The following is a 23,413-nucleotide window of genomic DNA, read 5'->3' on the forward strand; positions in this document are numbered from 1 at the left end:
GATTTTGCTTGTGACCCAATATCTGGTCTATTTTTGAAAATGTCCCATCTGCACTTGAGAAGAACATATATTCTGTGGCTTTGGGGTGAAATGCTCTGAAGATGTTAATTAGTTCCATCTGATCTAGTGAGTCATTTAGAATTGCTCTTTCATTGCTCTTTTTTTGTCTAGAGGATTTATCTAGTGATGTCAGTGGTATATTAACATCCCCTACTATGATTGTATTGTTGTCGATCTCTCCCTTGATATCTTCCAGGAGGTGTTTTTTTTTTTATGTATTTGGGTGCTCCTGCATTGGGTGCATATTTGTTTACTAACATTATATCCTCTTGTTGTATCAATCCCTTTATTATTATGAAGTGGCCTTCCTTATCTCTTCTTATGGCCTTTACTTTGAGGTCTATTTGTCATATATAAATAATGCTTCAGCTTTTTTTTCATTTCCATTTGCCTGAAAGATGTTTTTCCATCCCTTCATTTTCAGTCTATGTGAGTCCCTTTTTCTGAGGTGGGTCTCTTGTAAACAGCATATATATGTGTTGTGTTTTTTTATCCATTCAGCCACTCAGTGTCTTTTGATTGGAGCATTTAGTCCGTTTACATTTAAAGTTATTATTGAAAGGTACTTGTTTGTAGCCATCCATATGTTTTGTGCCTGTGTTCCTTCCTACCGTTTTATTTCTTCTTTTTACACCAGTCCCTTTAGCATTTCTTGCATTGCTGGCTTAGTAGTGATAAACTCCCTTAGACTTTTTTGTCTGTGAAGATCCTTATTTCCCCTTCAATTTTGAATGATAGTCTTGCTGGATAGAGTATTCTTGGATTCAGTCCCTTGGTTTACATCACTTTGTAAATTTTTTCCATTTTTTTCTGGCCTGATGTGTTTCTGTTGAGAAATCATTTGATAATCTAATAGGAGATCCCTTGTATGTAATTTTCTTTCTCTCTCTTGCCACCTTTAAGATTCTCTCTTTGTCCTGAATATTTGCCATTGTAATTATGTTGTGTATTGCTGTGGGTTTTTCCGGGTTCATCCTGTTTGGGACTCTTTGTACTTGTGTGACTTTTTCCTTCACCACATCAGGGAAGTTTTCTGACATTATTTCTTCAAATAGGTCTTCTAACTCTTGTTCCTCTTCCTGTTGTTCTCGCACCCCTATTATTCGTATGTTGCTTCGTTTCATGTTGTCCCATAGCTCCCTTAGGCTCTCCTCCTGTCTTTTATTTTTTCCTCCAATTGCAGTTCAATTTGCCTGTGTTTTGCTTCCCTGTCTTCTATTTCACTAATTTTGTCCTCTGCTTCTTTTAGTTACTGTTGAAACTTTCCATGGTGTTTTTTATTGCAGCTATATCACTCCTCATTTCTTTTTTTTTTAATTTCTTTATTGATTAAGGTGTCACATATTTGTCCTCATCTCCCCATTCCCATCCCACACCCCTCCCCACGGATGCCCCAACCCCCTGTTGAACTTAACCATTGATTAGGCTCATATGCATGCACACAAGTCCTTTGGTTGATCTCTCCCCCCTCCCCCACCCCCCATCGATAGTCCGATCGATGCCTTCTTGTTTCTGGTTCTGTTCTTGTTCATCAGTCTATGTTGTTCATCATTTCCCCTAGATGAGCAAGATCATGTGTCACTAGAGATATACTTAAAAGAACTGAATGTGAGATGAGCAATAATAGTTATGCTGACAAGCAAATGAATCAGTCTGTAGTGAGTTTCTTTCTGGACCAACAGTTCTTTTGAGACCAAATTTCAATGTCCACCAGTTCCTTATGTGTACATGTCGGCACTGACCCCTCAGCTCTGGATGGTGGACAAATGGTGGTAACGGAGGTCCGACTCTCTCTGGTTTGGTCTCGGCCGGACCCAGGGGCACGGCTTCACCTGGACTCAGGGGCACGTGGCCTCACCCGGACCCAGGGGCGTGTGGCCTCACCCGGATCCAGGGGCACACAGCCTCACCCGGACCCAGGGGCACGTGGCCTCACCCGGGCCAGGGACCCAGCCTCACCTGGATCCAGGGGCACACGGCCTCACCCGGACCCGGGATCCAGCTTCACCCAGACCCAGGGGCACGTGGCCTCACCCGGGCCCAGGATCCAGCTTCACCCAGACCCAGGGGCGTGTGGCCTCACCCGTATCCAGGGGCACACGGCCTCACCCGGACCCAGGGGTGCGTGGCCTCACCCGGGCCCACGACCCAGCCTCACCCGGGTCCAGGGGCACACGGCCTCACCCGGACCTGGGATCCAGCTTCACCCGGACCCAGGGACGCGTGGCCTCACCCGGATCCAGGGGCACACGGCCTTATCCGGACCCAGGGGCGCATGGCCTCACCCAGGCACGGGACCCAGCCTCACCCGATTCCAACAGCACATGGCCTCACCCGGACCTGGGATCCAGCTTCACCCAGACCCAGGGGCGCATGGCCTCTCCCGGACCCGGAATCCGGCTTCACTCGGACCCAGGGGCGCGTGGCCTCACCCAGACCCAGTGGAGTGAGGCCTCACCTAGACCCAGGGGCATGTGACCACACCCGAGCCCAGAGGCGTGCAACCTCGCCCGCACCCAGGTCCCAGCTGGGTTTCGTCTTCCTGATCCCAATTCCTGTTGGTCAATTCCCTCTCAGCAATTCCTTCGGCCATTTTCTCAGAGCTCCAGGACGGCTGCCGCAGAACTCGTTGGGCGGTGGGCTCGTCGAAGCTCCGGTGTGCCCGGTGCGCGGCGGCGGGCTGGTCCGGTGTTGCTGCGTCGGCCCTTGGGTCTGCAGCGGTGGCCGGTTGCCGAGCGTGCGCACCTGGCCGCTTCCGGGGCGTTGAGATTCTTGAAGGACTCGGAGGTCAGCAAGCGCGGAGTCTCCCACCCCATGTCTCCCAGGGGCTCGTCTCTCCGTGCTCGGCAGCGAGTGGAGCCGTCCCCTCAGCCGGAGACCGCTGGGGGAACTGCGCCGAGCACGTTCCAGGCCGCCATTGTGTCGCCTGAGCCGTAGTTCTTAAAGTGTGGTCTTTGGGCCACCGGCATCAGCAACATCCCGCGTACCCCTCTCTTTTATTCTAGTTGTAGAGCATCTGCTCAGCCAGCCCTCCGGTGGTTCTGGATGGTGTCTGCTCTGCTCTCCCGTCGTAGTCTCAAAATTGTTGTGGTAGGCAACGATCAGGCTTCCACCCTATGCCTCCATCTTGGTCCTCCTTTGTATAGTTAAGTCTTGATTGTTGTTGGTGTCACTGGGAGGAATTTTCCTCCAGGCCAATTGGCCGTGAGGGCCCTCTTTGTCTATAAAGGAAGAGTTGCTGTGCAGGAGACACGTTTATGGGCCGGGTCTTGGTGCAGCACGGCTTTGGCGCTCACCGAGTCTGCCTCTTGAATGTGTCCCTTATGCGCATGGTTGAAATCTGGTGTCATCTCACACAGACCACTAGATGCCCTCGTTTCTGGGTCTCCAATGGAGTGTAGGTCAGCTACTGCCTGAGGCCACTCAGCAGGGATTACAGCAAAAACTGTAGTTTCCTCCTCCTGTCTGAGCGGCCCTGGAGCAGTCCGACTAGAACCGCAGTTCATCTGGTCAAGCTGCCACAGGGCAGGCCACCCACATGCAAAAGCCGCTGCTTGGAGCGCAGGTGCGCCTGCAAGACTTGTGGGGCGGGTCTTCAAAATGTGCGGGGCGGGTCCCAGGGCGGGGCGGGTCTCAGGGCGGGGCGGGGTCTCAGGGCGCCAACAGGCCATGGCGTGGCGAACCGCAATGGCTGCAAGTCTGCTTTTTCTGCTTTCCGCGTTTCTAAGGCCCCTCGTTCCGCACTCCAGCGCAGCAAACACTGATTGCTGGGCGCACCTCCGCAAGAGTCCAGCCTCTCCCCGCAGGCGTCTGGGTCTCCTGCGAGTCCCCAGAAGCTGGATTTCAGGGTGATGGGGAGCTAATCTCCCCTAGGGTTGGAACAAAAGCCGCGTGTCCCTTCCCCCGCCACCAGCACGACCCACGTGCCTCCGCACCTCATCCTCTCCGAGTTCGCTCGTTTCCTCTTCCCTCTTAGCTGTAAATCCACCATTCAGCCAGCTCTCCTGTGGTTCTGGGTTGCAGACGCTCTGTCCTCCAGTTGTATTTTTGAAATTGCTGTGCGAGGCGCAGTTCATTTGTTTAACTTTGCCGCCTTCTTGGTTCTCCTCTGTCAAAATGGCTATAGGACTTGAATGTAAGATGGGAAATCCTAAGAATCCTCCAAATCGGTGTTGGCAGCCTCCAGGGCCCCGAGGATCTCACTGGGCAGCTCGGCCAGGTTGGTGACGCGGATGAGCCCCTCCTGCAGAAAAATGGTCTCTTCTTTCACCGAGAGCCGCTGCGCCGAGTCCACGGCCACCGCCACAGCAGCTGCCGTGGGGCCCACAAGCCCATGGCCCCGGCTGCGGTGCTGACTGAGAGGAGCAGCCGCCCGGCCTGGGGAGACGCGAGCAGCAGTCGCCGCACTCACCAGTCCATCTTTTAGTTGTATTTCCGAAACTGCCATGCGAGGCAACAGATCAGCCTTTCACCTCCGCCGCCATCTTGGCTCCTCTCTCACTCTTCATTTCTTCTTGATTCTTAAATAAGTTGTTGATTTTTTTCATCCATTTCTTCTTGATTCTTACATAAGTTGTTGATATTTTTCATCCATTTCTTCTTGATTTTTATATAAGATGTTGATTTTTTTCTCTCATCTGGTTGATGAACTCTGACCATTATTCTGACTTCTTTTTCTGACATATTGCATGCCTCTGTTTCACTTAGCTGCTTTTCTGGTGCTTCCTCCCTTTCTTTCCTTTGGGGGTTTCTTTGTTTACCCATTGTTGGTCTCACCGACTGATCTAGATCTCAAATTGTGCAGGGGCTGCTCCTTGGGTGGCAGTGGCTCCTCGGGCTGCAGTTGCTCCTCGGGCAGTCACAGTAGCAGCTGCTTCTCAGTTGGCAGCGGCTCCTCTGGTGGGTGCTTTTCACAGCAGTGGTGTCGTCTCTGGATGGTGGGGGAGGCTGCTTGCACAGCTGCTGTTCCTTGGACGGGTGTCGGCTGATTATGCAGCTTCTGCTCCTCAGATGAGGATGGGTTGTGCATGGCTGCTGCTCCTTGGATGGGGGCTGGCTGCTCACATGGCTGCTGTTCCTTGGACAGGGGTAGACTGCTCACATGAATGCTGCTCTTTAGATGGGGGCTAGATGTGTGCTGCTGCTGTTCCTCAGGTGTAGTGGGCTGTTCGTAATGCCACCGCTCCTTGGACAGGGGCAGGTTGCTTGCAGGGCTGCTGCTCCTCGTATGGGTGTGGGTTGCTTGCGCAGCTGCTTCTTCTACAATGGAGGGTGGTCTGCTCACATGGCTGTTGCTCCGTGGACAGGGGATGGGCTGTTTGTGTGGTTGCTTCTCCTCGGGTGGGAGTGAGCTGCACGTGCTGTTGCTGCTCCTTGGACAGGCGAGGGTTGTTCACCAGCTCATTCTCGTTGGACAGGTGCAGGCTGTGTGTAGCCACTGCTCTTCAGAAGGGGGTGGGCTTCTCACACAGCTGCTGCTCCTCAGACTGGGGAAGGCTGCTAACACAGCTGCTGCTCCTTGGAAGACAGTTTGCTGCTCATGCGGCTGCTGCTTCTTGGCTGGGGGCAGGTTGCTTGAACAGCTGCTGCTCTTCGGACAGGTGCAGGGTACAGGCTGCACACAGCTGCTGCTCCTTGGATGGGTGCCAGCTGCGTGGTGCTTCTGCTCCTCAGTCATGGGCGGGCTGCTTGTACAGTTGCTGCTCCTCGGATGGTGTGAGCTGCTCATGTGGTTACTGCTTCTCATACGGGGAAACTGGCCGCTGACAGAACTGCTGCTCCTTAGACAGGGGCAGGCCACATAAAGCTGCTGCTCTTAGGCCTGGGGCAGGTTGCTCGCAGGGCTGCTGCTCCTTGTACAGGAGCAGGATGCTCACGAGTCTGCCATACATGCAGTGCCCTGGGCTAAAGCGTTGGCCCAGTCAGAGGGGAGTGTACTTCAGAACTCACAGGAACCTGCACCCGGGGTGGCTGGAGCCTCATTGACTGTGGCATCACAGCCTAGGTATCAAGTCCATGGAAGTGGTGGTTGTAGAGTCCCAAGTGTTATTTGAGGGCACTCTGGGTAGAATTGAGGCTGGGAACCCAGTTACAGCAGCTCTCCCCTTCAAAAAGGGTAGTGCTTTGAGAACGAACTGGCCTTCTGGTACTGTTCGCAGTGGTAGCAGATTAGCCTGCCCCTGAAGGTCCTGTGGGATCTAACTGTGCCTCACTAACTCGCGCATGCGCACGCACACACACACACACACACACACCACCTGACCACACACTCCTCTTTTACTCCCTCACTCACTCATGTTCTTCCCCTCACTGCTGCATTCTTCGTGCCTCTATAGTTGGGTCTAGGGTGTTATTGACACATTCGTGGATGGAGTTTCCTCTCCAGGTGTCTGGTTATGTGGCTTGCTCTCTAGGACCTTGGCCAGACAGGATAAAATTCACCTTGACACGACAGAACACAAAGGGAACTAAGCACAAATGTACTCATGACACCAGTAACCCCATTATAAGTGACCACCTGAGAAAAGAGAATTAGGTGTGATAAAAGAGAGCACAAATGATATTGAAGAGAGAGAAAAAGATAAGAGATAAAAGAAAAAGGAAGAAAAAGAAGAATATATATATATATATTTATATATTTATCTATTGGTTTTGTGGTAAGACACCACAGAACCAATAGATAAACCAAAAAAAAAATACAAACACCAAACACCCAGCAAAGAGGGTTGGGGCAGAATCTGTAGAGGCTAAGCTTATATACTGAAAATAAGATTAAGAATTCGATGAATATTGAGAGGTCCTCAATTCATTATTGAGGAAGTAGAAAGGGAATGAGTGGATAAGAAGAAAGAGATTGAGAAGAAAATAATAATAATAAATTTACAAAAAATTGATTTCACAATGGTATAAAAAATTAAAAATAGTAAGTAAAAATAAAATACAGTGATGGAAAAATAATGTGAAAAGAAATAGAAAATAAAGCAAGAAACAAAAACAGGAAAACAAAAAAAGATGAAAAGAAGAAAAAAATAGAAGAAAGAAAAGAAAAGGGATAACAAAATAATAAAAAATAATAAAAGTGAAAAAAGTGAAGTGTCGTTCCTTTGGCTGGCTTATGATCCCAGTAGTCTGTACTGTACTGTTTCTCAGTTTCCCATTCCTGGGGCTTAAAGTGTCTCTTTAGGCCAGTCCCTATGGATTCTCAGGGACTATTCAGATTCCTTTGTGTCATTCAGGGTGGAATCTGGGTGTGGCTGTATTGGTTGCCTGGAGACTGGAGGGAGGGGCTATCTCTCAGAGACAATGGCGGCCCCGTGTTCAGGTATGACTCAGCACTAGACTCCCTACCACCTCTCCTGGACTGCCTCTCCTCCCCAGACTCCACAAGTCCACACCCTCTCCTGCACCGCAGCCACGGGTAAGTGTCTGTATCCGAAGGGTCCTATGAACTAGGTTCAGTGAAGAAAGGCACAGGCCCCAGAACGGGGAAGGGCTTCATTTCTGCAAGCTCCTCTCTTGCTGGGACTGCTCGGTCTGGCCAGCCCTTCAGGGCTACCTCTGAGCTCAGATCCAAAATCCAAAGTCCAAATTTCCCTGCATCCCGCAGTCACTTGGACCCTTTTTTCACAGTCAGATGCTTTGCCTATCCCCAGGACCACGGCTTGGCACCATGCGGTTTCCCCCTGACCCTCTGGGTACAGAGGTCCAGCAGACTCTCCTGCCTAGATCCTTGTTTTTACCTCCAAGGGACCTCTGCCCTTCCCAGCTGCAAACTGTCTCACCAGCTGAGTCTCCTTCGCCAATTTGGGCTGAATTCTATTCGTTTCAGCCACTCACTCTATTTGCTCCGTGACAAGGCTCAGGACACTTCTGTCTATTCTGCCGCCATTTTGTCAACCCTATAGATATATATTTTAAATATACATTGAGTGGCCAGATTATTATTATCTCTGAACACATAATAATATGGCCACTCAGTGTGTATCCTATATAATAAAAGGCTAATATGCAAATTTTCCCCTTGACCAGGACTTTGACCAGCAGGCAGGCCGACCAACCGCCCATGTCCCCTCCCCCTGACCAGGCTGTCCAGACCCCACCCATGCACAAATTCATGCACCCGGCCTCCAATACACACACACACACACACACACACACACACATACTGAGAGGTCAGATTATTATGTGTTCAGAGATCATAATAATCAGTGTATATAAAAGGAAATATATATATAATTTTTCCCTTTCTTTAATCTATCTATGTATTCATCTATTGTTGGAAAAGGAGAATAGAGAGTAAATAGGCCTGAGTTTATGATTGGAATTAATTAAGCTATTAGTAGAAGAAGAGAACAAGGAGAGGAAAAACAGAATCAAAAAGTAAGAAAGAAAAAACAAAAAAACAACAACAAGACAGAAAGGAAGAAAAAGGGGAAAAACAAAAACAAAAAAAGAAAGAAAGAAAGAAAATTGGCTTGTGAAGAAAGAGAATAGAAAAGTGTGCATGGCCTTGGAGTAGGGGAGAGGAAATTAGATATATGAGTAAGATCAATTTTGAACAGGAAGTAAAAAGATGATAGAAAAAGACTAAAGCAGGAACAGGGTAAGAGAAACAGGACAAAAAAGGGGGAAATGTAAGGAAGAGAATCTTGGCATATAGGAAAAATTGAGATAGAGTAAAATAATGCTAAAATAAAAATAGAATGTAGAACCCCAAAATAAAGTAAAGAAAAAATAAAACTTTACAAAAGGTAAAATTATAGTAGTAATAATAATAACAGTTAAACATATAAGTATAATAATAAAAAAGTAAAATCAAGTGAGAAAAAAATTTTAGTTTCTTAGGTAAAAGATAAAAAATAAAAAAGTGAAGTAGTGAAGGTCATTCACTTACTCTACTGTTCTGCCTGGCACATCTGTTTCCTGTCAGGTAGTCAGCACAGTGTTGAAGTTCTTTGTGATCCACCGCTCCTCTGTGTCATAAGCTACAATCTTGTTTTCAAGAAGGCAGGATCTCTCTGCTCAGTTTTTTTCTCTGCCTGCCTTCAGCTGTATTTACACAAGCATCTATTTCTGACACAACCCCTGGGTGATGGTGTTTCTGTATTAATTTCTGGGACTAAATGGCCCCTCTACCCAGTGTCTAGATTGTTCTTTCACTGATGGACTTAATACTGGGTTGGAGGGACGGAGTGACCCAGAACTGGTTTCCTGCTCATCTCTCCTTATTCTGATTCCCATTTTTAACAAAAACAACTTTCCCCTGCAGTTTTGGTGAGTGTTTTAATTTTTTTCTGTTTAAATTTTATTTTATTGTTTAAAGTATTACAAATAGTAGTACATGTATCTCTTTTTTTCCTCAATTGACCTTCACACAGCCTCCCCTACATCCCAGCACATGCCATCACCACCACCCCTCACAATGTCTTGTGTCCATAGGTTATGCTGATATGCATGAATACAAGTCCTTCAGTTAATCTCTTACCCCTCCCCCCTAACACTCCCCAACATTTCCACTGTAATTTGACAGTCTATTCCATGCTTCTCTGCCTCCATAATTATGTTTGTGTTTATCAGGTTATAATGTTCTTTATTATCCATAAATGAGTGAGATCGTGTGGTATTTTTCTTTTACTCCCTTGCTTATTTCACTTAGCATAATGCTCTCCATTTCCATCCATGCTGCTGCAAATGGAAAGAATTCCTTCTTTTTATAGCAGTGTAGTATTCCATTGTGTAGATGAATGACAGTTTTCTAATCCACTCATCCACTGATGGGCATTTAGGCTGTTTCCATAATTTAGCTATTGTAAATTGTGCTTCTATGAACATAGGGTTGCATATATCCTTTTGGATTGGTGTTTCAGTTTTCTTGGAATATATTCCTAGAAGTGGTACTACTGGGTGAAATGGCAGTGCCAATTTTAAATTTTTGAGGAGATGCCATACTGTTCTCCACAGTGGTTGCACCAGTCTGCATTCCCACCAGCAGTGCACGAGGGTTCCTTTTTCTCCACATCCTCGCCAGCTCTGGTCACTTGTTGATTTGTTGACCATAGCCATTCTGACAGGTTTGAGGTGGTACCTCATTGTTGTTTTGATTTGCATCTCTCAGATGATTAGTGACATTGAGCATGTTTTCATATGTCTCTTGGCTTTCTAAATGTCCTCTTTCAAAAAGTGTCTATTGCCAAAACCGGTTTAGCTCAGTGGATAGAGCGTCAGCCTGCGGACTCAAGGGTCCCAGGTTCTATTCCGGTCAAGGGCATGTACCTTGGTTGCGGGCACATCCCCAGTAAGGGGTGTGCAGGAGGCGGCTGATCGATGTTTCTCTCTCATCGATGTTTCTAACTCTATCCCTCTCTCTTCCTCTCTGTAAAAACTCAATAAAATATATATATTTTTTTAAAAGTGTCTATTAAGTTCTCTGCCAATTTTTTGATTGGGTTGTTAATCTTCTTTTGTCAAGTTGTATGAGTTCCATGTAAATGTTGGAAATTAATCCCTTATCAGAGATAACATTGGCAAATATGTTCTCCCATGCAGTGGGCTTTCTTATTGTTTTGTTGATGGTTTCTTTTGCTGTGCAGAAGCTTTTTATTTTGATGTAGTCCCATTTGTTTATTTTCTCCTTAGTCTCCATTGTCCTAGGAGCTGTGTCGGTAAAGATATTGCTACAACATATGTCTGCAATTTTGCTGCCTATGGAGACTTGTAGGATTTTTATGGTTTCCCACCTCATATTCAAGTCCTTTAGCCATTTTGAGTTTGTTTTTGTGTATGGTGTAAGTTGGTGATCTAGTTTTATTTTATTTATTTATTTATTTATTTATTTATTTATTTATTTATTTTTGCATGTATCTGACCAAATTTTCCAGCACCATTTATTAAAGAGGCTGTTTTGACTCCATTGTATGCTCTTGCCTCCTTTGTCAAATATTAATTGAGTATAATGGCTTGGGTCAATTTCTGGGTCCTGTATTCTGTTCCATTGGTCTATATGTCCTTTCTTGTGTCATACCAGGTAGTTTTGAGAACTATGGCTTTGTAATATAGTTTGATGTGTTATTGTGATCCCTCCAACTTTGTTCTTTCTCAGGACAGCTGTGGCTATTGGGGTCTTTTTCTATTCCAGAAGAATTTTTGGAGAGTTTGTTCTAGATCTTTGGAATATGCCATTGGTATTTTAATAGGTATTGCATTGAATCTATAGATTGCTTTAGATAGTATGTACATTTTAATGATGTTGATTCTACCAATCCAGGAACATGGTAGGTTCTTCCATTTGTTTATGTCTTCCTCTATCTCTTTTTGTAATGTCCTATAGTTTTCCAAGTACAGGTCTTTTACGTCCTTGGTTAAGTTTATTTCTAGATATCTTAATTTTTTGGTGCCATTGTAAATGGGATTATTTTTTTATTTCTCTTTCTGTGAGTTCATTATTGGTGTACAAAAAAGGTCATAGATTTCTGGGTGTTGATTTTGTATCCTGCTACATTTCCAAATTCATTTATTAGGTCTGGTAGTTTTTTGAAGGAGTCTTTGGGGTTTTCTATGTATAGTATCATGTCATTTGAAAATAAGGACAATTTTACTTCTTCTTTTCTAATTTGGATGCCCTTTATTTGTTCTTCTTGTCTGATTGCTATGGCTAATAATTCTAGTACAATGTTGAACAGGAGTGGTGAAAGTGGGCATCTTTGTCTTGATCCTGTTCTTATGGGAAATGTGTTTAGTTTTTGCCCAATGAGTATGATGTTGGCTGTAGGTTTGTCATAAAGAGCTTTTATTATTTTGAGGTTTGATCCCTCTATTCCCACTTTGCTGAGAATTTTCATCAAGAAAGGGTGTTGGATTTTGTCAAATGCTTTTTCTGCATTGATTGATATGATTATGTGATTTTTGTCTCTGAGTTTGTTTATGTGATGTATCACACTTATTGATTTGTGGATATTGTACCATCCCTGCATCCCTGGAATAAATATCAGTTGGTCATGGTGTATGATGTGTATGATCTTTCTAATGTATTGCTGAATTCGATTTGCTAGAATTTTGTTCAGGATTTTAGCATCTATGTTCATCAAGGATATTGGCCTGTACTTCTCTTTTTTGTGGTGTCTTTATCTGGTTTTGGTATTAGGGTAATGCTGGATTCATAGAAAGAGTTTGGAAGTGTGCCTTCCTCTTGAATTTTTTGGAATAGTCTGAGTAGGATAGGTTTTAGTTCTCTTTGAATGCATGTCATAGGTTCGCCATCACTGATCTAGGTTGTCCATTTTGATAGAATAGAGTTGTTCATAGTATTTTTTCAAAATCCTTTGTATTTCTGTGGAATCGGTTGTTACTTCACCTCTTTCATTTCTGATTTTGTTTATTTGGATCCTCTCTCTTTACTTATTCGTGAGCCTGGCTAGAGGTTCATCAATCTTGTTTATCCTTTCAAAGAACCAGCTCTTGGTTTTGTTGATCTTTTGTATTGTTTTTCTGGTCTCAATGTCGTCTATCTCCACTCTGATCTTTATTATTTCCTTCCTTCTGTTTATGATGGGATTTTTTGTTGTTCTCTTTCTAACTCTTTGAAGTGTAGGGTTAGGTAATTTATTACCATTGTTTCTTTTCTTTTTTCTTTTTTTTTTAGATAGGCCTGTAGAGCTATAAACTTCCCTCTCCAGACTCCTTTCACTGTGCTCCATAGTTTTTGGATTGTTGTGTTTTTATTGTCGTTTGTAGCCATGATGCTTTTTATTTCTTCTTTGATCTCTCCGGTAACCCACTCATTGTTTAATAGAATGCTGTTTAGCCTCCAGGAGTTTGATATTTTTGGTTGCTTTTATTGTAGTTGATTTCTAGTTTTATGCCATTGAGCTGAGAAGATGCTTGATATGATTTCTATCTTCTTGAATTTGAAGAGACTTTGCCTGTGACCCCAATATATTGTCTATCTTTGAAAATGACCCCTGTGCACTTGCAAAGAATGTATATTCTTTGGTTTTGGGGTGAAATGTTCTGAAGATGTCAATTCAATCTAATCTAGTGAGTCATTTAGGACTGATGTTTCTTTGCTGATTTTTGTTTACAGGATTTGTCCAATGGTGATAGTGTGGTATTAAAGTCCCCTACTATGACTGTATTGCTATCAATCTCTCCCTTGATAGCCTTAGCTCAGGTGCCAGAGGGTGTGTTTCATTATCTAAATTCAGCCAGGTGCAAGGAATGGACCCAATTATCTACGCTTAGCCAGGAGTGATGATTACAAATAAGCCTACAAAGAATGAAAAATTACAGCTTGATCTTTAACCATTATTTCACATAATTTTCTTGTTTTAAACTCTAGTAAAGCTTCCTGGAATTATACTGTACATAATAAATGAGCTGCACAGGCTCTGGGTTACTGACTTTCCATCAGAGGACAGCTGTTCTACGCGGTCCCAGCTTTTCCCTTCTGTCTCTGTTTATCTCTTTCTTTCATTTTCTCAATCCCCAGCTGCCCCTACTCAGGATTCATGGACCACTCTCTAGCCATGTCAGTCACAGTCCAAGAGAGAAATACTTAATATTTGGTGCCTGGATCCATGGACTTGAGTATAGGGGAACTTTCAAAAGTCAGCTGAGGGGGGTCGCTCCAAGAAGTGTGCTGCACAACAAATTAAAGAAGTAAGGTAAGGAGCAGATTGTTGTAAGAACATGGGATATTCAGGGTCTCAGGAAAGAGATATCTTCTCAAATGCTTAAAACTATGCTTAAAACTAGTCATATTCTTGATTTCTTAAGTTTTGTTAATTAAACTTATCCTTTGTTTCCTGAAGGAGGAACCCTCAACTTTCAAATCTGGGAAAAGGTTCGAAAGCAGTTGCATGAGTGATACACAGCAGAAGGTCCAGAGAAAATTCCTATTCCTACATTCACACAATTTTCTGTAATTCATGATTACCTTGATCCAGCACAGGAGAGTTTAAGAATATGTAAGCAGGGTGTGGCCACAGGTTTAAAGCCTACAGTCGAGGGGTAAAAATCTCTAAAATCACCACTTCCGCCCCCTCTGTGCCACCTTCTCCTCTGCCCACCGCTACTGCCATGGCAATCAAAAGCCTGCCTGAACCAGTTTGGCTAAGTGGATGGAGCATTGGCCTGCGGACTCAAGGGTCCCAAGTTAGATTCCGGTCAAGGGCATGTACATTGGTTGTGGGCACATCAGCAGTGGGGGTGTGCAAGAGGCAGCTGATTGATGTTTCTCTCTCATTGATGTTTCTAACTCTCTATCCCTCTTCTTTCCTCTCTGTAAAAATCAATTAAAAATTTTTTTTTCATTTTATTTTTTTTCCATTTTTTTATTAAGGTATTATATGTGTACATATCTTCCCATTGCCTCACCCACCCCACTCCCATACATGTCCTCACCCCCCAGTGTTTTGGGTCCATTAGTTATGCTTATATGCATGTATACAAGTCCTTCGGTTGATCTCTTATCTCCCCCACCTCTCCCTATCCTTCCCGCTGTAATTTGACAGTCTGTTTGATGCTTTACTGTCTCTGTATCTATCTTTTTGTTCATCAGTTTATAATGTTCTTTATTATCCATAAGTGAGTGAGATCATGTGGTATTTTTCTTTCATTGACTGGCTTATTTCACTTAGCATAATGTTCTCCGGTTCCATCCAGGTTGCTGCAAATGGTAAGAATTCCTTCTTTATATGGCAGCATAGTATTCCATTGTGTAGATGTACCACAGTTTTCTGATCCAGTCATCTGCTGACGGGCACCTAGGCTGTTTCCAAATCCTAGCTATTGTAAATTGTGCTGCTATGAACATAGGGGTGCATATATCCTTTATGATTGGTGTTTCTAGTTTCTTAGGATATATTCCTAGGAGTGGGATTACTGGGTCAAATGGGAGTTCCATTTTTAGTTTTTGGAGGAAACTCCATACTGTTCTCCACAGTGGCTGTACCAGTCTGCATTCCCAACAGCAGTGCAAAAGTGTTCCTTTTTCTCCGCATCCTGGCCAACACTTGTCGTTTGTTCATTTGTTGATAATAGCCATTCTGACAGGTGTGAGATGGTACCGCATTGTCGTTTTGATTTGCATCTCTCGGATAATTAGTGACTTTGAGCATGTTTTCATGTGTCTCTTGGACTTCATTCTGTCTTCTTTCGAAAAGATTCTATATAGGTCCATTGCCCATTCTTTTTTTTTTAAATTTCTTTATTGATTAAGGTGTCACATATTTGTCCTCATCCCCCCATTCCCATCCCACACCCCTCCCCACGGATGCCCCAACCCCCTGTTGAACTTAACCATTGGTTAGGCTCGTATGCATGCACACAAGTCCTTTGGTTGATCTTTCCCCCCTCCACCCACCCTCCCCTATCCTCCTTCTGAGGCCCGATAGTCCGATCGATGCCTCCTTGTTTCTGGTTCTGTTCTTGTTCATTAGTCTATGTTGTTCATCATTTCCCCTAGATGAGCGAGATCATGTGTCACTAGAGATATACTTATAAGAACTGAATGTGAGACGAGCAATAATAGTTATGCTGACAGGCAAATGAATCAGGCTGTAGTGAGTTTCTTTCTGGACCAACAGTTCTTATGAGACCCAATATCAATGTCCACCAGTTCCTTATGTGTACATGTCGGCACTGATCCCTCAGCTCTGGATGGTGGACAAATGGTGGTAATGCAGGTCCGACTCTCTCTGGTTTGGTCTCGGCCAGACCCAGGGGGACGGCTTCACCCGGACTCGGGCGCGTGGCCTCATCTGGACCCAGGTGCGTGCGGCCTCACCCAGACCCGGGACCCAGCCTCATCCGGATCCAGGGGCACACGGCCTCACCCGGACCCAGGATCCAGCTTCACCCAGACCCAGGGGCGCATGGCCTCACCCAGACCCAGGGGCGCATGGCCTCTCCTAGACCCAGGGTCGCGTGGCCTCACCCGGATCCATTGCCCATTCTTTTATGGGATCATTTATCTTCCTTTTATTAAATTGTATAAGTTGCTTGTAGATGTTGGAGATTAAACCTTTATCAGTGATAACATATGCAAATATGTTCTCGATACAGTGGGCTTTCTTTTTGTTTTGTTGATGGATTCTTTGCTGTGAAAAAGACTTTTATTTTTATGTAATCCCATTTGTTTATTTTGTCTTTAGCTTCCATTGCCCTAGGAGCAGTATCAGTGAAGAAGTTATTTCTGCATATCTCTGAGATTTCTCTGCCTGTGGATTCCTCTAGTATTTTTATGGTGTCCCGTCTTATGTTTAAGTTCTTTATCCATTTTGAGTTTATTTTTGTGTATGGTATAAGTTGGTGATCTAGTTTCATTTTTTTGCATGTATCTGTCCAATTTTCCCAACACCATTTATTGAAGAGACTGTCTTGACTCCATTGTATGTTCATGCCTCCTTTGTTAAATATTAATTGATCATAGTGGTTTGGGTCGATATCTGGATTCTCTAATCTATTCCATTCATCTATATGTTTGTTCTTGTGCCAGTACCAGGCTGTTTTGAGAACAGTGGCTTTGTAATACAGCTTGAAATCTGGTATTGAGATCCCTCCTACTTTATTCTTCTTTCTCAGGATTGCTGTGGCTATTTGTGGTCTTTTTTATTCCAGATGAATTTTTGGAGAGTTCTTTCTAGGTCTGTGAAATATGCCATTGGTATTTTAATGGGGAGTGCATTGAATCTGTAGATTACTTTGGGTAGTATGGACATTTTAATGATGTTGATTCTACCAATCCATGAACATAGTATGTTCTTCCATCAGTTTATGTCTTCCTCTCTCTTTTTTCAGTGTCCTGTAGTTTTCTGCGCATAGATCTTTTACCTCCTTAGTTAAGTTTATTCCTAGGCATCTTGATGGTAAATGGGATTGCTTTTTTAGTCTCTCTTTCTATAAGATCATTATTGGTGTATAGAAATGCCATAGATTTTGTATCCTGCTACATTGCCGAATTCATTTATTAAGTCTGTTAGTTTTTTGATGGAGTATTTCGCGTTTTTTATGTACAATATCTTGTCATCTGCAAATAAGAACAACTTTATTTCTTCTTTTCCAATTTGGATGCCTTTTATTTCTTCCTCTTGTCTAATTGCAATGGCTAATACTTCCAGTACTATGTCAAACAGGAGTGGTGAGAGTGGACATCCTTGTCTTATTCCTGTTCTTAGGGGAAATGGTTTTAATTTTTGCCCATTGAGTATGATGTTAGCTGTGCGTTTATCATATATGGCTTTTATTATGTTGAGGTATGACTCTTCTATTTCCACCTTGTTGAGAGTTGTTATCAAGAAAGGGTGTTGAATTTTGTCAAATGCTTTTTCTAGATCAATTGATATGACTGTGATTTTTATCTCTCAATTTCTTTAAGTGATGTATTACGTTTATTGATTTGCAGATATTGTACCATACTTGCATCCCTGGGATAAATCCTAGTTGGTCATGGTGTATGATCTTTCTCATGTACTGCTGGATTCGATTTGCTAGAATTTTGTTGAGGATTTTGGCATCTATGTTCATAAGGGATATTGGCCTGTAATTGTCTTTCATTGTGTTGTCTTTATCTGGTTTTGGTATTAGGGTGATGCTGGCTTCATAGAAAGAGTTTGGAAGTGTTCCTTCCTCTTGAATTTTTTTGGAATAGTCAGAGGAGGATAGGTTTTAGTTCTTCCTTGAATTTTGATAAAACTCCCCTGTGAAGCCATCTATGGCCCCGGGCTTTTGTTTGCCAGAAGCTTTTTGATGACTTCTTCAATTTCTTCCATAGTTATTGGCCTATTGAGATGTTTAGATTCTTCCTGATTGAGTTTTGGAAGGTTATATTTTTCTAGGAATATGTCCATTTCCTCCAGGTTGTCCAGTTTGTTGGAATAAAGTTGTTCTTAGTATTTTTTAACAATCCTTTGTATTTCTGTGGGGTCTGTTGTTATTTCACCGCTTTCATTTCTGATTTTGTTTATTTGGGTCCTCTCTCTTTGCTTCTTGGTGAGCCTGGCTAGAGGTTCCCCAATCTTGTTTATCCTTTCAAAGAACCATCTTTTTGTTTTGTTGATCTTTCTATTGTTTGTTTGGTCTCTATGTCATTTATCTCCACTCTGATCTTTATTATTTCCTTCCTTCTGCTTACATTGGGCTTTTCTTGTTGCTCTCTTTCTAACTCTTTGAGTTGTAGGGTTAGGTAATTTATTACCTTTGTTTCTTGTTTTTTGCAGTAGGCTTATAGAACTATGAACTTTCCTCTCAAGACTGCTTTTGCTGTGTCCCATAGATTTTGGATTGTTGTATTTTCATTGTCATTTGTTGCCATGATGTTTTTTTATTACTTCCTTGATCTCTCTGGTAACCCAGTCATTGTTTAATAGGATGCTGTTTCGTCTCCATGTGTTAGATTTTATTGGATTGTTTTCATTGTAGTTAATTTCCAGTTTTATGCCACTGTGATCTTCGAAGATACTTTGTTTGAATTCTATCTTCTTGAATTTAAGAGACTTTGCCTATGTCCCAGCATATGGTCTATATTTGAAAATGATCCATGTGTACTTTAGAAAAAATGTATATTCTGTGGCTTTGGGGTGAAATGTTCTGAAGATGTCAATTAATTCCATCTGGTCTAGTGAGTCATTTAGGATTGATGTTTCTTTGTTGATTTTTTGTTTAGAGGATTTGTCCAATGGTGATAGTGGGGTATTAAAGTCTCCTACTATGAGTGTATTGCTGTCAATCTCTCCCTTGATATCCTCCAGGAGTTTTTTTTTATGTATTTGGGTGCTTCTGTATTGGGTGCGTATATGTTACGAGAGTTATTTCTTGATGGATTGCTCCCTTTAGTATTATGAAGTGGCCTTCCTTATATCTTGTTATGTCCTTCACTTTGAGATCTAATTTGTCAGATATAAGTATTGCTACCACAGCTTTTTTTTCATTTCCATTTGCCTGGAAAACCTTTTTCCATCCCTTCACCTTCAGTCTGTGTGCATCTTTTTTTCTGAAGTGGGTTTCTTGTAACAGCAGATGTATGGGTCTTGTTTTCTTATTCCATCCATTACCCCGTGTCTTTTGATTGGGGCATTTAATTCATTTACATTTAACATTATTATTTATAGGTATATATTTGTCGCCATTCTTATTCTTTACCTGTGTACCTTCTTCGCTTCCTTTTTTTTTTTTTTTTTTTTACAGCAGACCCTTTAGCATTTCTTGCATTGTTGGTTTGGTGGTGATAAATTCCCTTTTTCCTTTTTTGTCTGTGAAGCTCCTGATTTCACCTTCAATTTTGATTGATAGCCTTGCTGGATACAGTATTCTTGGATTCAGACCCTTCCTTTGCATGACTTTGTATATTTCATTACATTCCCTTCTGTCCTGATGAATTTCTTTTGAGAAATCAGTCACAAGACTGATAGGGATTCCTTTGTAGGTAAGCTTCTGTCTCTCTCTGGCCGCTTTTAAGATTCTTACTTTGTCGTTGGTGTTTGCCAATTACATTATAATGTGCCTTGGCATCGGTCTTTTGCAGTTCATTATGCTTGGGACTGTGTGAGCTTCTTGGATTTGTGTGGGTTTTTTCTTCCCTATATCAGGGAAGTTTTCTGTCATTTCTTCAAACAGGTTTTCTATTCCTTGCTCAGTTTCCTCCCCTTCTGGAATCACAATTATGCGTATGTTGTTTTGTTTTATGTTGTTCCAAAGTTCCCCTAGGCTCTCCTCCTGCTTTTTACGTTTTGTTTTTTCTAGAAGGTGCTCAAATTGGGTATTTTTTCCCCACCTTGTCCTCTAGTACTGATGCGGTCCTCTGCTTCTTCTAGTCTACTGTTGATGCTTTCTATTGAGTTCTTTACAGCAGCGATGTCATTTTTCATTTCTTCTTGGTTCTTCTTCACTTTCTCTTGGTTCTTACTCATATTGTCGAATTTGTCTTCCTTTTTTTTCAGCCACCTTATGACCATTTCTCTGAATTCTTTCTCTGACATGTTGCTAGCCTCTATTTCGTTTACTTCCTTTTCTTTCATATGCGGGCTGTTTCTTTGTCTCCCAAGGGTCTCTCGTCTCTGGATGTCTGGTTATATAGTTCTCTCTCTCCTGCATTGATTTAAAGGCACAAAATACAACACAACAAGGTACAAAACACAAGGCAATGAATAGAAATGTATTCACAATATTAATAACTCCCAATTAAGGTAACCACCAGAGAAAGGCAAATTAGGGGATAGGAGAGAAAGTAGAAGAGGAAAAAGAAAAGAAAAAAAGGAGTTCCAAAATGTAATTGGGAAAAGGAAAAAATAAGTAAGAGAGAAAAGAAAGAGTCCCGGGTCCGGGTGAGGCCGCGCCCCTGGGTCCGTGAGAGGCCACGCGCCCCTGGGTCGGGGTGAGGCTGGATCCCGGGACCGGGTGAGGCCGCACACACCTCGGTCCGGGTGAGGCCACGCGCCCCTGGGTCCGGGTGAAGCTGGATCCCGGGTCCGGGTGAGGCCGTGCGCCCCTGGATCCGGGTGAGGCTGGTCCCAGGTCCGGGTGAAGCTGGATCCTGGGTCCGGGTGAGGCCATGCGCCCCTGGGTCCGGGTGAGGCTGGATCCCGGGTCCGGGTGAGGCTGTGCGCCCCTGGATCCAGGTGAGGCTGGGTCCCGGGTCCGGGTGAGGCCATGCGCCCCTGGATCTGGGTGAAGCTGGGTCCTGGGTCCGGGTGAGGCCATGCGCCCCTGGATCCAGGTGAAGCTGGGTCCTGGGTCTGGGTGAAGCTCAATCCTGGGTCCGGGTGAGGTCGTGCGACCCTGGATCCGGGTGAGGCTGGGTCCCGGGTCCAGGTGAGGCCACGCCCCTGGGTCCGGGTGAGGCCACGCGCCCCTGGGTCCAGGTGAGGCTGGATCCCGGGACCGGGTGAGGCCGTACACACCTGGGTCCGGGTGAGGCCACGCGCCCCTGGGTCCAGGTGAGGCTGGGTCCCCAGTCCAGGTGAGGCCGCGCCCCTGGGTCCGGGTGAGGCCGCACACACCTGGGTCCGGGTGAGGCCACGTGCCCCTGGGCCTGGGTGATCCTGGGTCCCAGGTCCGGGTGACGCCGCGCCCCTGCGTCCGGGCGAGACCAAACCAGAGAGAGTTGGACCTGCATTACCACCATTTGTCCACCATCCAGAGCTGAAAAGTCAGTGCCGACATGTACACATAAGGAACTGGTGGACATTGAAATTGGGTCTCAAAAGAACTGTTGGTCCAGAAAGAAACTTACTACAGACTGATTCATTTGCCTGTCAGCATAACTATTATTGCTCGTCTCACATTCGGTTCTTATAAGTGTATTTCTAGTGACACATGATCTCGCTCATGTCGGGCCTCAGAGGGAGGGTAGGAGAGGGTGGGGGTCGGAAGGAGAGATCAACCAAGGGACTAGTGTGCATGCATACGAGCCTAACCAATGGTAAAGGGCAACAGGAGTGTGGGGGCATCCGTGGGGAGGGGTGGGGGATTGGAATGGGGGGATGAGGACAAATATGTGACACCTTAATCAATAAAGAAATATAAAAATAAATAAATAAAAAAGAGAGAAAAGAAAGAGACTGAGACAGAAAAGGGGAATAAATTATATATGTGGGGAGAAAACTCCAAAACAACAGCCACTAATCCAAGTAAATGCCAGCAACAAGTTCCTGGAGATTAATATAAACTACAAACAACAACTAATATCAAGTGTGGCGAGGGAAAACAGAAGCAAAAAACAAACATAAACAAAGCAAACAAAAAAAACAAACAAAAAAGAATAAGCAAAACAATCTCACAAAAAAGCATAAAGAATCTATATAGTCAACATTCAAGCAAACAACAGCATGAGGACAGGAGAAAAAACATTTTTTTGGATAGTTAAGACAGAGAAGAGAGAGGTGTGTATGGACTTGGAGCAGGAAATTGGAAATTAGATATATAAGTAGGGTGAAATTTTAACAGTGGGTAAACAGAATAGTGAAAATCTAAAGCAGGAAAAGGGTAAGAGAAACAGGTCACCAAAATGGGAAAAGTTAGGAAGAGAGTGATGGCATAAAGGTAAAGTTGAGATAGCGTAAAACGATGCAAAAGGAAAGATTAAAATAGAATGTAGAACACTAATCCCAAAGTAAAATAAAGAGAAAATAAAATGACACTTTTTAAAAAAAAAGGTAAAATAGTAGTAGTAATAATACTGATTGAAAATAAAAATGTAAAATCAAGTGAGGAAAAAAGAAAAAAATAGTTTCTTAAGTAAAAGATGTAGAAAATAAAAATAAAAAACAATAAAAAATAAAACGTGCAGTAGTGAAGGTCATTCACTTCCTCTATTTTTCTGTTTGGCACGCCTGTTTCCTAGTCAGGACAGTGCTGCAGATCCCTGCGTTCCACTGCTCCTCAGTGTTGTAATCCAGTCCTGAATTTTAAGCAGGCGGTGTCTTAATTTCTCCTATTCCTTTATTTTTGATTACACAAGAGTCAATTTCTGATTCAGCCGCTGGGTGGCAGTGTTTCTGGATTGACTTCTGGGTCTATATATAGCCTTTCTAGCCTGTGTTTAGAGACTTCTTTCCCTGTGACACTCAATACTGGTTTGTGGGAATGGGCTGCCTCAGAGCTGGCTCTCCGACGGTCACTCCTTACTCCGATCCCCAGGTTCCAGAAAAACAACTTTCCTCTGCAGTCTCCCAGGGTGTCCCCAACTGGGTGATCCTATGTATTGGGCTTAGTAATCAGAAGCAAGGATTTGAAGAGGAAAAAGCCCAAGTGTGCGAACAACGGGGCTGCAGGCAAGTCTGCGCAGTCCTCCTTCCCCGCCTTGGGTCTAAGCAGCTGGCACACTTTTAAGATTTTTAGGCTTTTGCGTCAGAACAAAATGGGTTGCTTTTTAGAGTTCCCTTCTGTTAGCAGCTCTGAGGACCCCCTTCCACATTCATGGATCACGCCAGCCCCAACAGCCATGGATTTTTCTAGGCACAGACTTCCCAGGTCCTCCAGTTCCCACAGTGTGTGCATTTCTCTCTCCCGCCGGATCAGAGACCCCACCTTCTCCCAGGCGAAATCTGACCTCTCCGTGGTGGAGGGTAGAGCTCCTCTGAAACCGCGTATTTGCACCAATTGGGGACCGGTGTTCTGGAGCTCACAGCTGTTTGGTGGTTGCCGCAGTTGTAGCTTTTCAAGCTTCTGATAAAATCCACTTTCCCCTTCAAGATTGCGAGGTCTCCACGTCCGAGCCGGTCGCTCTGAGAGGGAACCCAGCCACAGTGGGGGCTGCCCGGTCAGGGGAACCCTGTCCCGCAGTCCCGCATCTTCTCCTGGAGTTTAGCTGTCCCTTAACTCGCCAACAAATACTCCCCGTGCAACCCTCAGCTGTTCTTTC

At 44.0% G+C, this 23,413-nt stretch overlaps 1 long non-coding RNA gene across 1 annotated transcript in view; it reads left to right on the forward strand.

The window, feature by feature from the left end:
* The first annotated feature begins 7,389 nt into the window (after window positions 1-7,389).
* Window positions 7,390-23,413, forward strand: part of LOC114229365 (uncharacterized) — a 34,927-nt gene continuing 18,903 nt past the window's right edge. The window contains exon 1 of the long non-coding RNA XR_008556554.1: window positions 7,390-7,477. This is a non-coding gene — a long non-coding RNA (uncharacterized LOC114229365). The remainder of the gene's footprint in view (window positions 7,478-23,413) is intronic.

The sequence above is a fragment of the Eptesicus fuscus genome, chromosome 7, assembly GCF_027574615.1.
Source record: "Eptesicus fuscus isolate TK198812 chromosome 7, DD_ASM_mEF_20220401, whole genome shotgun sequence".
Taxonomy (NCBI): domain Eukaryota; kingdom Metazoa; phylum Chordata; class Mammalia; order Chiroptera; family Vespertilionidae; genus Eptesicus; species Eptesicus fuscus.